This window comes from Oncorhynchus keta, chromosome 32 (assembly GCF_023373465.1).
Source record: "Oncorhynchus keta strain PuntledgeMale-10-30-2019 chromosome 32, Oket_V2, whole genome shotgun sequence".
Taxonomy (NCBI): domain Eukaryota; kingdom Metazoa; phylum Chordata; class Actinopteri; order Salmoniformes; family Salmonidae; genus Oncorhynchus; species Oncorhynchus keta.
This window is the reverse complement of record NC_068452.1, coordinates 11,765,394-11,778,324: the sequence shown is the minus strand read 5'-3', so window position 1 is coordinate 11,778,324 and position 12,931 is coordinate 11,765,394. Positions and strand designations below refer to the sequence as shown.

General features: G+C 39.8%; 1 protein-coding gene across 1 annotated transcript in view; it reads left to right on the top strand.

The window, feature by feature from the left end:
* The window catches only part of LOC127914390 (uncharacterized), a 238,331-nt gene that overhangs the window by 43,237 nt on the left and 182,163 nt on the right, over positions 1-12,931 (top strand). The window lies entirely within an intron of this gene.

Genomic DNA, 12,931 nt, shown 5'->3' with positions numbered 1-12,931 from the left:
TGTGTAATGGACGTTTGGTATACATATTAGTTCAGAACCTAGCTATGAACCTCAGCTATCATAGCCAGTTGTATCAACTTCAAAACAGCCTGAATGACATTAATGAAGCCTATGGATTGAGTAGAATATAATATCATGTTGTTACCAAGGATGCAAGTCATATATACATGTAGTTATTACCATGCATGAGATCCCCACATTGTAGCCTGTACATTTAATATATTCACTGATCATGTACTCTACCTTGGCAAATAAATGTGCTGTTCAGTTATGAATGTCTTTGAGATTATTTTTCAGTCATATCCAATACCAGGAGTATCAAATAACAGTCTTTGAATGACTCTGTGTCTGCATGTATGTATTACAATTATACACTTCAACAGTGTTTACCAAGCTTGGTCCTGGGACATCAATGGTTACACATTATAACTAATAGACTAGAAACAGGATTTAACTAGTTAATTAATATATACAGAAATATAATGTTAAAAACAGTTCACTACACTTCCTATGCATCATGTAAATACTCTAACACTGGTTCATCTCAACATCTAATGCCCTTCATCTGCATTGATCTGATAAACACAGGATAGGTGGAGTAACTCATCATATTACACTTCATTTCAACCAGTAGAGAATGTGAAACGCTTTATTGAAAAGCTCATTATCCAAATATTATAAATACAAGTTCAAACTGTACTTCAATGCACATCTGTTGTGAATTATATGAACAGAGGAGGTGGAAGGAGAGGTGTAAAAGACAGAAAGGGAAAGAGGTAAGAACATAGGAGCAGGGAAGGCAGCACATGATTAATGAATCACAGTGCTACCTAAATATTCTCTCAGTTCATCACAATTACATAATAGTGTCTCTCATCAGCCCAAAGGTTATCTTAAAAGCAGGTGAGGTGGCGATGATGGGACTGGGGGTTGGCATCCTCTCACATCAAAACATACCTGCAGACGAGAAACAGATGGAGAGAGAGAGCATGTTTAAGCCTTGTGTTTTTATTTTTTATTCTAACATTGTTAGTCATCAATCAGGAGGTGAAATGCAAAACTGACCTTGGACCATTAACTCTGGGACTACTGCATCGATCTGTATTTCAATGTAAAGCATCTCTTTAATAATACTTCCTGTATAATATAAACTGACCTGGGATCATTAACTCTGGGACTACTGCATCTATCTGTATTTCAATGTAAAGCATCTCTTTAATAATACTTCCTGTATAATATAAACTGACCTGGGATCATTAACTCTGGGACTACTGCATCTATCTGTTTTTCAATGTAAAGCATCTCTTTAATAATACTTCCTGTTGACCTGACCAAGTGACCCCTCACCTCTGATCATGCTGTGTCCTCTATGTAGCCAGTTCAGATGCAGGAGGGGTTCACAGACACAGCTGATATAACCTAGAGGATTTAGGGAGAAGGGGAGAGAGGGATGAAGTGAAGGAGAGAGACTGTTATTGAGAAAATGAGGTAGTTAAAGCTACAGTGTTCGACAGGAATCTGTGTGTGGCCTCACCTGGTGTCCACACCACACTAAGTGGCTGCAGAGGACTTTATGCTGAAAAACATGAACGGACGCACAAGGACAAACAATATAGCGTAGTTATAGAAATAATGAAGTGTCTTACTATTCTCCATGGTTGACCCTCTTGCCTATTCTTTGAAGGTGGAAGGAGCCACAGTTATACATCTGAACCTGCTTACTGCACAACACAATCCATCAATCAGATTGATACATGCGTGTGTAGGTGTGGGTTATAGGTTGTCTAATTGTTATACATTTTTTCAATATGGGTGATTTAAAATAGCCTATTTTGTTTTTTGCACAGACAGACATCACACCCTTACCTAAACAGCACCCTACCTAGGGAGAGAAACTGTGAATTTAATAACTGCAGTTGACATAGCTAAGTAAATGGAAGAATACTCTTATTGCAATGTGAATGGCTCTTAAAAGAGCCTTTGGTTGTGCATAGTGTAGTCTAAGGTGTTGCCAGGGAACAGCACCCTCTTTGAAGAAGTAGGAGGTGAAGATCTCCTGCACATGGAATGCCTCTCTTGCTGCGTTGTTGGACCCCATCCTTGAAACATCCTGCAGAGCAGCAGACTTCTCCTCTGGGACACGGCGGCGAGCAGCAGATCCCCTCCTGGTCCTCGGGTCCATCCTCATGAAGTTATGCAGGACACAGGTAGCCTTCACACACCTGAATTCCTCCAGGGGGCAGTCCCAGATGACCCTGGTCACCCAACCTTGCAGTGCCCTACACGGTAACTGTAGGCAATCGTTTTGAAGGAATCTCCAGTTACAAGGTATCTGTAGGAATATGGAAGACAATGTAATTATTAGACTGTTACATCACCAGGTCATTGTGGATTACTAAAGTATAATATCCCTGATAACAAATCATGATAACATTGGATTGATAGATGCATGGACACACATATGTACATGTGTAGCATGTGACAATAACAGGATCATATCAAGGACGGCATCACAAATTAATACATAAATACCACCTGAAGCTTGATGATGAGTTGATCATTTGAATCAGCTGTGCAGTGCTGAGGCAAAAACAACAATGTGAACTTATATTGGACGTCAGGCATAGTCTTATTGTCAACGTCTTTTCAATTACATTTTGCTAGGTGGGATAGCCCAATGTCAAAACACAGTTTTAACATGTTCAGATCAATAACCAATATGCAGAAACAGTTTGTGATATACTGAAAACCTAAACAGAAAATGTGCTATGTACACAAACATCTGCCACAATAGTAATCATATAAACTGCACAAGCACCAAATCACTGATATCAATTGGGGGCGAATCAGGTTGTACATGCTGTTGAAACTAATACAACTAAAAAAACACATGGAAATGGGAGATATCTTTTACCTCACTGGTTAGAGGACAACCTGCAGAAGACAGTCAGCTACATTTTGGAGTGATGCATTTAAATGTAGGGGTCGTTAAACAAAGGAACACAACACTTATTTGTCATCACTCATCGATATCATGTTGAAATCAATTGTGCCGAGAGGCGGGAGATGAGGTTGCACGTCCTGTTAAAACTAACAGCTCAAAAACCACACGGAATCTGGGAATAATGTGTACATCACTGGTTAGAGGACAATTTGTAGAAAACAACTAGCTACATTTTGATGGGTTTCATTTTGATTCAAGTGGGTCACCAACGTGGTAAGTGTAACAACTCTTTTTTAGTTAGTCACTTTTTGTTAAATCTCATAAATAGAACTCAATTCAGAGCCTGGATTTTTCCCCTGAGGCTAATATCTACATCATGCTGAAATCCATAGAACAGGGAGCAAACATTTAGGTTCTACATTGTGACATCATTGCAATACTCCTACTACAATGTTAAAACATTCTACATTGTAACAATTCATTGATATCATGAAACAACTATGTTTTTTCTGATGTTAAGTCAGAGTTCTTTTATCAGCGGATCACATTGATCACAGCTATGAGGTTTCTCTCCTGTGTGTTCTATGGTGTAATGTTCGATAATTTGATGTAGAGAAACTCTTCCTACACTGAGTACAGCTATAAGGTTTCTCTCCTGTGTGTTTCTCTGGTGTATAGTTAGACTGCTAGATGTAGAAAAACTCTTCCCACAGTGATCATAGTCTAAAAATGTATCTCATGTGTGAATTCTTTGATGTATTTTAAGGTCTGATGAAGAGTTGAATATCTTCCCACAGAGCAGCAGTGAGATTTCCCTCCAGTGTGTATTCTCAGGTGTTCGTTTAGTGAATTTGGTATTGAGAAATATATCCCACAATCACTAGTCTACTTCCTCGCTAACCACTAGTCTACCTCCTCTAACCACTAGTCTACCTCCTCTAACCACGAGTCTACCTCCTCTAGCCACTAGTCTCTAAACACTAGTCTACCTCCTCTAACCACTAGTCTACCTCCTCTAACCACTAGTCTACCTCCTCTAACCACTAGGCTACCTCCTCTAACCACTAGGCTACCTCCTCTACCCACTAGGCTACCTCCTCTAACCACTAGTCTACCTCCTCTAACCACTAGTCTACCTCCTCTAACCACTAGTCTACCTCCTCTAACCACTAGGCTACCTCCTCTACCCACTAGGCTACCTCCTCTACCCACTAGGCTACCTCCTCTACCCACTAGGCTACCTCCTCTACCCACTAGGCTACCTCCTCTACCCACTAGGCTACCTCCTCTAACCACTAGGCTACCTCCTCTAATCACTAGGCTACCTCCTCTAATCACTAGTCTACCTCCTCTAATCACTAGTCTACCTCCTCTAACCACTAGTCTACCTCCTCTAACCACTAGTCTACCTCCTCTAACCACTAGTCTACCTCCTCTAACCACTAGTCTACCTGCTCTAACCACTAGTCTACCTGCTCTAACCACTAGTCTACCTCCTCTCTAACTTCCTCCCTAATGAAGGGAAACTTAAATCAGTTCTACCAAATCTCTATCAACATGTTAAATGTGCAACCAGAGGGAAAAAAATTCTAGATCACCTGTACTCCATACACAGAGACGCGTACAAAGCCCTCGCCCTCCATTTGGTAAATCCGACCACAACTCTATCCTCCTGATTCCTGCTTACAAGCAAAAATTAAAGCAGGAAGCACCTGTCTATAAACAAATGGTCCGATGAAGCAGATGCTAAACTACAGGACTGTTTTGATATCACAGACTGGAACATGTTCCGGGATTCTTCTGATGATATTGAGAAATACACCACATCAGTCACTGGCTTTATCAATAAGTGCATTGAGGACGTCGTCCCCACAGTGACTGTATTGTACATACCCCAACCATAAGCCATGGATTACAGGCAACATTCGCACTGAGCTAAAGGGTAGAGCTGCCGCTTTCAAGGAGCGGGACTCTAACCCGGAAGCTTACAAGAAATCCCGCTATGCCATGCGACGAACCATCAAACAGGCAAAGCGTCAGGGCTAAGATTGAATCATACTACACCGGCTCCGACGCTCGTCGGATGTGGCAGGGCTTGCAAACTATTACAGACTACAAAGGGAAGCCCAGCCGCGAGCTGCCCAGTGACACAAGCCTACCAGACAAGCTAAATCACTTCTATGCTAGCAACACTGAGGCATGCATGAGAGCATCAGCTGTTCCGGACGACTGTGTGATCACGCTCTCCGTAGCCGACGTGAGTAAGACCTTTAAACAGGTCAACATACACAAGGCTGCGGGGCCAGACGGATTACCAGGACGTGTGCTACGGGCATGTGCTGACCAACTGGCAGGTGTCTTCACTGACATTTTCAACATGTCCCTGATTGAGTCTGTAATACCAACATGCTTCTAGCAGACCACTATAGTCACTGTGCCCAAGAACACAAAGGCAACCTGCCTAAATGACTACAGACCCATAGCACTCACGTCCGTAGCCATGAAGCGCTTTGAAAGGCTGGTAATGGCTTACATCTACTCCATTATCCCAGAAACCCTAGACCCACTCCAATTTGCATACCACCCAAACAGATCCACAGATGATGCAATCTCCATTGCACTCCACACTGCCCTTTCCCACCTGGACAAGAGGAACACCTATATGAGAGTGCTGTTCATTGACTACAGCTCAGCGTTCAACACCATAGTGCCATCAAAGCTCATCACTAAGCTAAGGATCCTGGGACTAAACACCTCCCTCTGCAACTGGATCCTGGACTTCCTGACAGGCTGCCCCCAGGTGGTGAGGGTAGGTAGCAACACATCTGCCACGCTGATCCTCAACACTGGAACTCCCCAGGGGTGCGTGCTCAGTACCCTCCTGTACTCCATGTTCACCCACAACTGCATGGCCAGGCATGACTCCAACACCATCATTAAGTTTGCTGACGAGCCTGATCACTGACAACGACGAGACAGCCTATAGGGAGGAGGTCAGAGACCTGGCCGGGTGGTGCCAGAATAACAACCTATCCCTCAATGTAACCAAGACTAAGGAGATGATTGTGGACTACAGGAAAAGGAGCACCGAGCACGTCCCCATACTCATCGACGGGGCTGTAGTGGAGCAGCTTGAGAGCTTCAAATTCCTTGGTGTCCACATCAACAACAAACTAGATTGGTCCAAACACACCAAGACCGTCTTGAAGAGGGAACGGCCAAGCCTATTCCCCCCCAGGAAACTAAAAAGATTTGGCATGGGTCCTGAGATCCTCAAAAGGTTCTACAGCTGCAACACCGAGAGCATCCTGACTGGTTGCATCACTGCCTGGTACGACATGTCACGGCCCCTCTGCATTGCAGGGGCGGTTCCTCCTGCAGGCAGAGGAGGGTCGTTAATGATTGGAGCCACCTGGGCTCAGGGTATTTAAACTGCTTCACTAACCACTCTTGTCTCTCTCTCTCTGCTCCTCCAGGTATGACCCTGTTTTGTTTGTTCCTTTGTAGTTTTACTTAGTTTTCACTCAGCCAAATTAACACACAGATTCACGCATCCCTGCACTTTACATACACCCTACATTATGATACTTTCACACCTCATTCCCCTTTCTTTGTTTAAAGTTAATAGTTTTGGTTTACAATAAATAACCTTTTTGATTGGCCTATACCTGTTGTTCGTGTCCCCTCATTTTTGCCACAGGCTATGAGCCGGCCTGTGACTTTCTACAATTGCTCGGCCTCCGAGGCACTTCATAGGGTACTGCGTACGGCCGAGTACATCACTGGGACAAAGCTGCCTGCCATCCAGGACCTCTACACCAGGCGGTGTCAGAGGAAGGCCCTAAAAATTGTCAAAGACCCCAGCCACCCCAGACAAAGACTGTTCTCTCTACTACCGCATGGCAAGCAGTACCGGAGTGCCAAGTCTAGGACAAAAAGGCTTCTCAACAGTTTTTACCCCCAAGCCATAAGACTCCTGAACAGGTAACCAATGGTTACCCGGACTATTTGCAAGGTGTGCCCCCCCAACCCCTCTTTTACGCTGCTGCTATTCTCTGTTTATCTTATATGCATAGTCACTTTAACTATACATTCATGTACATACTACCTCAATTGGCCCGACCAACCAGTGCTCCCGCACATTGGCTAACCGGGCTATCTGCATTGTGTCCCACCACTGTCAACCCCTCTTTTTACGCTTCTGCTGCTCTCTGTTCATCATATATCCACAGTCACTTTAACGATACCTACACGTATATACTACCTCAATAAGCATGACTAACAGGTGTCTGTATATAGCCTTGCTACTCTTTTTTCAAATGTCTTTCTACGGTTTTATTTCTTTACTTACCAACACACACACACACCTTTTTTTTGGCACCATTGGTTAGAGCCTGTAAGTCAGCATTTCACTGTAAGGTCTACTACACCTGTTGTATTCGGCGCACGTGACAAATAAACTTTGATTTGATTTAACCACTAGTCTACCTCCTCTCTAACCACTAGTCTACCTCCTCTCTAACCACTAGTCTACCTCCTCTCTAACCTCCTCCTCTCTAACCACGAGTCTACCTCCTCTCTAACCACGAGTCTACCTCTCCTCCTCCTCTCTAACCACTAGTCTACCTCCTCTCTAACCACTTGTCTACCTCCTCTCCTCCTCCTCCCCCTCTCTAACCTGCAGCCCTAATAAGCATACTACATACTGAATGTACGTCGCCAATAGAGAGGTAAGTCTGAATATTCAAACACAGCTCAGGTCTCTGGGCTGGCATTTTGTTTCTGTTTAAATCCCAGATTGTCACAAAGCCACAACAATCAACCAATCTGCAGTTCAAACAATAACAAAACTAATTCAAATTTGTTAATGCGTTTGGGAAACCGTGTTGAATGATTTGTTTTTAATGTGTGAGAATTTAAAACAAACTTTCCACCCACTACACATTTGCATTGAACCATAATTCTGACATGGATCATTTTGACCCCAGAGGCATATCTTTTATCATAGCCAAAATGTGGTTTATTCAATTCTTCCAATTTTTCATGACTTTGTCAATCAACTTGTTCTTATAGGTATAAATGATGGGTTATGAATTAACAGGTATAAAGGATGGGTTATGAATGAACAGGAATAAATTATGGGTTATGAATTAACAGGAATAAATGATGGGTTATGAACTAACAGGTATAAATTATGGGTTATGAATTAACAGGTATAAATGATGGGTTATGAATTAACAGGAATAAATGATGGGTTATGAACTAACAGGTATAAATGATGGGTTGTGAACTAACAGGTATAAATTATGGGTTATGAATTAACAGGAATAAATTATGGGTTATGAATTAACAGGAATAAATGATGGGTTATGAATTAACAGGAATAAATGATGGGTTATGAACTAACAGGTATAAATTATGGGTTATGAATTAACAGGAATAAATTATGGGTTATGAACTAACAGGTATAAATTATGGGTTATGAATTAACAGGAATAAATGATGGGTTATGAATTAACAGGAATAAATGATGGGTTATGAACTAACAGGTATAAATGATGGGTTATGAATTAACAGGAATAAATGATGGGTTATGAACTAACAGGTATAAATTATGGGTTATTAATTAACAGGAATAAATGATGGGTTATGAATTAACAGGAATAAATGATGGGTTATGAACTAACAGGAATAAATGATGGGTTATGAACTAACAGGTATAAATGATGGGTTATTAATTAACAGGAATAAATGATGGGTTATGAACTAACAGGTATAAATGATGGGTTATGAATTAACAGGAATAAATGATGGGTTATGAACTAACAGGTATAAATTATGGGTTATTAACTAACAGGAATAAATTATGGGTTATGAACTAACAGGTATAAATGATGGGTTATGAATTAACAGGTATAAATGATGGGTTATGAATTAACAGGAATAAATGATGGGTTATGAATTAACAGGAATAAATGATGGGTTATGAATTAACAGGAATAAATGATGGGTTATGAATTAACAGGAATAAATGATGGGTTATGAACTAACAGGTATAAATGATGGGTTATGAATTAACAGGAATAAATGATGGGTTATGAACTAACAGGTATAAATGATGGGTTATGAATTAACAGGAATAAATGATGGGTTATGAATTAACAGGTATAAATGATGGGTTATGAACTAACAGGTATAAATGATGGGTTATGAATTAACAGGAATAAATGATGGGTTATGAACTAACAGGTATAAATGATTAATTAACAGGAATAAATTATGTTATGAACTAACAGGTATAAATGATGGGTTATGAATTAACAGGAATAAATGATGGGTTATGAATGAACAGGAATAAATTATGGGTTATGAATTAACAGGTATAAATGATGGGTTATGAATTAACAGGAATAAATGATGGGTTATGAACTAACAGGTATAAATTATGGGTTATGAATTAACAGGAATAAATTATGGGTTATGAATTAACAGGTATAAATGATGGGTTATGAATTAACAGGAATAAATGATGGGTTATGAACTAACAGGTATAAATGATGGGTTATGAATTAACAGGAATAAATGATGGGTTATGAACTAACAGGTATAAATTATGGGTTATTAATTAACAGGAATAAATGATGGGTTATGAATTAACAGGAATAAATGATGGGTTATGAACTAACAGGTATAAATGATGGGTTATGAATTAACAGGAATAAATGATGGGTTATGAACTAACAGGTATAAATGATGGGTTGTGAACTAACAGGTATAAATGGTGGGTTATGAATTAACAGGTATAAATGGTGGGTTATGAATTAACAGGAATAAATGATGGGTTATGAATTAACAGGAATAAATGATGGGTTATGAATTAACAGGAATAAATGATGGGTTATGAACTAACAGGTATAAATGATGGGTTATGAACTAACAGGTATAAATGATGGGTTGTGAACTAACAGGTATAAATGATGGGTTGTGAACTAACAGGAATAAATGATGGGTTATGAACTAACAGGTATAAATTATGGGTTATGAATTAACAGGAATAAATTATGGGTTATGAACTAACAGGTATAAATGATGGGTTATGAACTAACAGGTATAAATGATGGGTATAAATTATGAACTAACAGGTATAAATGATGGGTTGTGAACTAACAGGTATAAATTATGAATGAACTAACAGGAATAAATTATGGGTTATGAACTAACAGGTATAAATGATGGGTTGTGAACTAACAGGTATAAATGATGGGTTATGAATTAACAGGTGTAAATTATGGGTTATGAACTAACAGGTATAAATGATGGGTTATGAACTAACAGGTATAAATGATGGGTTATGAACTAACAGGTATAAATGATGGGTTATGAACTAACAGGTATAAATTATGGGTTATGAACTAACAGGTATAAATGATGGGTTATGAACTAACAGGTATAAATGATGGGTTGTGAACTAACAGGTATAAATGATGGGTTATGAACTAACAGGTATAAATGATGGGTTATGAACTAACAGGTATAAATGATGGGTTATGAACTAACAGGTATAAATGATGGGTTATGAACTAACAGGTATAAATGATGGGTTGTGAACTAACAGGTATAAATTTTGTGAATAGGAATAAATGATGGATTATGAACTTATAAATGATGATGAATAACAGGAATAAATGATGGGTTATGAACATCTATAAATGAGCTTATGAATATAAATGATTTATGAACTAACAGTATAAATGATGGGTTGTGAACTAACAGGATAAATGGTGGGTTATGAATTAAACAGTATAAATGATGGGTTATGAATTAACAGGAATAAATGATGGGTTATGAATTTAAATGATGGGTTATGAATTAACAGGAATAAATTATGGGTTATGAACTAACAGGTATAAATGATGGGTTATGAACTAACAGGTATAAATGATGGGTTGTGAACCAATAAATGATGTGTCTGATGGGTTGTGAACTATATAAATTATGACTATTGCAGGAATAAATGATGGGTTATGAATTAACAGGAATAAATGATGGGTTATGAACTAACAGGTATAAATGATGGGTTATGAATTAACAGGAATAAATTATGGGTTATGAACTAACAGGTATAAATTATGGGTTATGAATTAACAGGAATAAATTATGGGTTATGAATTAACACATCCCGACCAGGCATTTCAATAGATTCAGGATTTCTTATAGTGAGCATAACATCACAAAACATGACATCTAAGTAGCTGAATATTCTTTTAGACTAACAGCCTAACAGTCTGAAGGACACAACTCATGTTATTCTGGTTAAACAGTGAGAGTTGATTAAGGAGTGGGGATTTTTTGACAATTAGGAAATATGTCATGTTTTACTCGTACCTCAGCCAGCATTGTGAACGGTTAGGAAATAATATGCCATGTTTTCCTTGGAATATATTGTGAATGGTGTCTGGGCAGAGTCTGACCATCAAAAATCTAATACCTAGGTAGTCATGCATGAAAGGTCTGGGTCTTCTGTGGTTATAAATTAACCTTGGAATATCCACCTGGTACACTGGCAGGGTCTGGATCAAACCCAATGACCACCTGGCACACTGACAGGGTCTGAATCAAACCCAATGTTCACCTGGTATACTGAAAGGGTCTGGATCAAACCAATGACCACCTGGCACACTGACAGGGTCTGGATCAAACCCAGTGACCACCTGGCACACTGACAGGGTCTGAATCCTACCCAATGTTAAGAGGAGGGAAGATTGGTCAAGAGGGTGATCATTATTGTTGTTCTACTGCCTGATTGTTAAGCAACAGTACTGTTTACAAAAGCTTTGTTAATGAACAAGAGAGAGATTAAAGTAGACGGCACGCGTCAAAGTAATTGATTTATGACCATGCGTCGTGATGACGTGTGCATGTCCAAATATGGGCCTCCGGCCCGTCCATCCTGTTCCTGTGGTCACGTGTTAGAGGGTGTGTGTTATTTTATATCTATATGGCATCCTTTGAAGTAGTCCTGGTGATTGATGTCTAGGGCCCTGGTTAAACTGGGGGGGTTGAGTGTTTGAAATTTTTAACGTGTATGGCCCCCACCCCCAGTTTTATTGTCCTTATGGTTGTTATCTATGAAGCAGGAATGTGTGTGTGTGTGTGTGTGTGTGTGTGTGTGTGTGTGTGTGTGTGTGTGTGTGTGTGTGTGTGTGTGTGTGTGTGTGTGTGTGTGTGTGTGTGTGTGTGTGTGTGTGTGTGTGTGTGTGTGTGTGTGTGTGTGTGTGTGTGTTAGAAACAAGGTCCCTTGGCATTGTGTCCATTTCAGGCTTTAAACAACAATTAAACAGCCATCTAAATAATTTTTCTCAGCCTAGTTTCCTATTTAGTTCTCTTTATATGTACGGGCACAGAGCTTTCAGATGGCTCCAGCCTAAGGATTTTCAGTGCATGTACACCTGGGGAGATTAGAACCCCAAAGAAAAGATCCTAAAGGTACTTTCAGATTCAGGTTTATCATGACAGCCGCTTTATGAAAGGCCTTTACTTATGGCTAAACAGCTTCTACACAGTTTATTAATTAATGCTGTGGGATGAAATTAGGTGTTTCTAGCTGGGCTTAAACAAATCTACAGTGAAACAAACATGTACACTTTACACAGATATTTATTGACTTTTTAAAAGACCACAGTAACGTGACAGAATTTGTGCAAATGCAACGAAATCTGCTAGTGGATATTAAATGCACAACAGTAGTATTCGGTAACAAGCAATACGTGTTAAACATGTGGCACATGCAATCAGGACAGCCTCTTTATGAAAGGCCTTTAACTATGGCTAAACAGTTTTCTACACATCTTATTAATTAATGATGTGGGCATACCCAGGATTTACAGGCAGGACGTTTGATCTACACAGGGAGGGAAAACTTACGGAGTTATGATGGAGCGGGCAAACGTCTTTGAGTTGGTGAATTCGAAACGGATAATGGTCAGG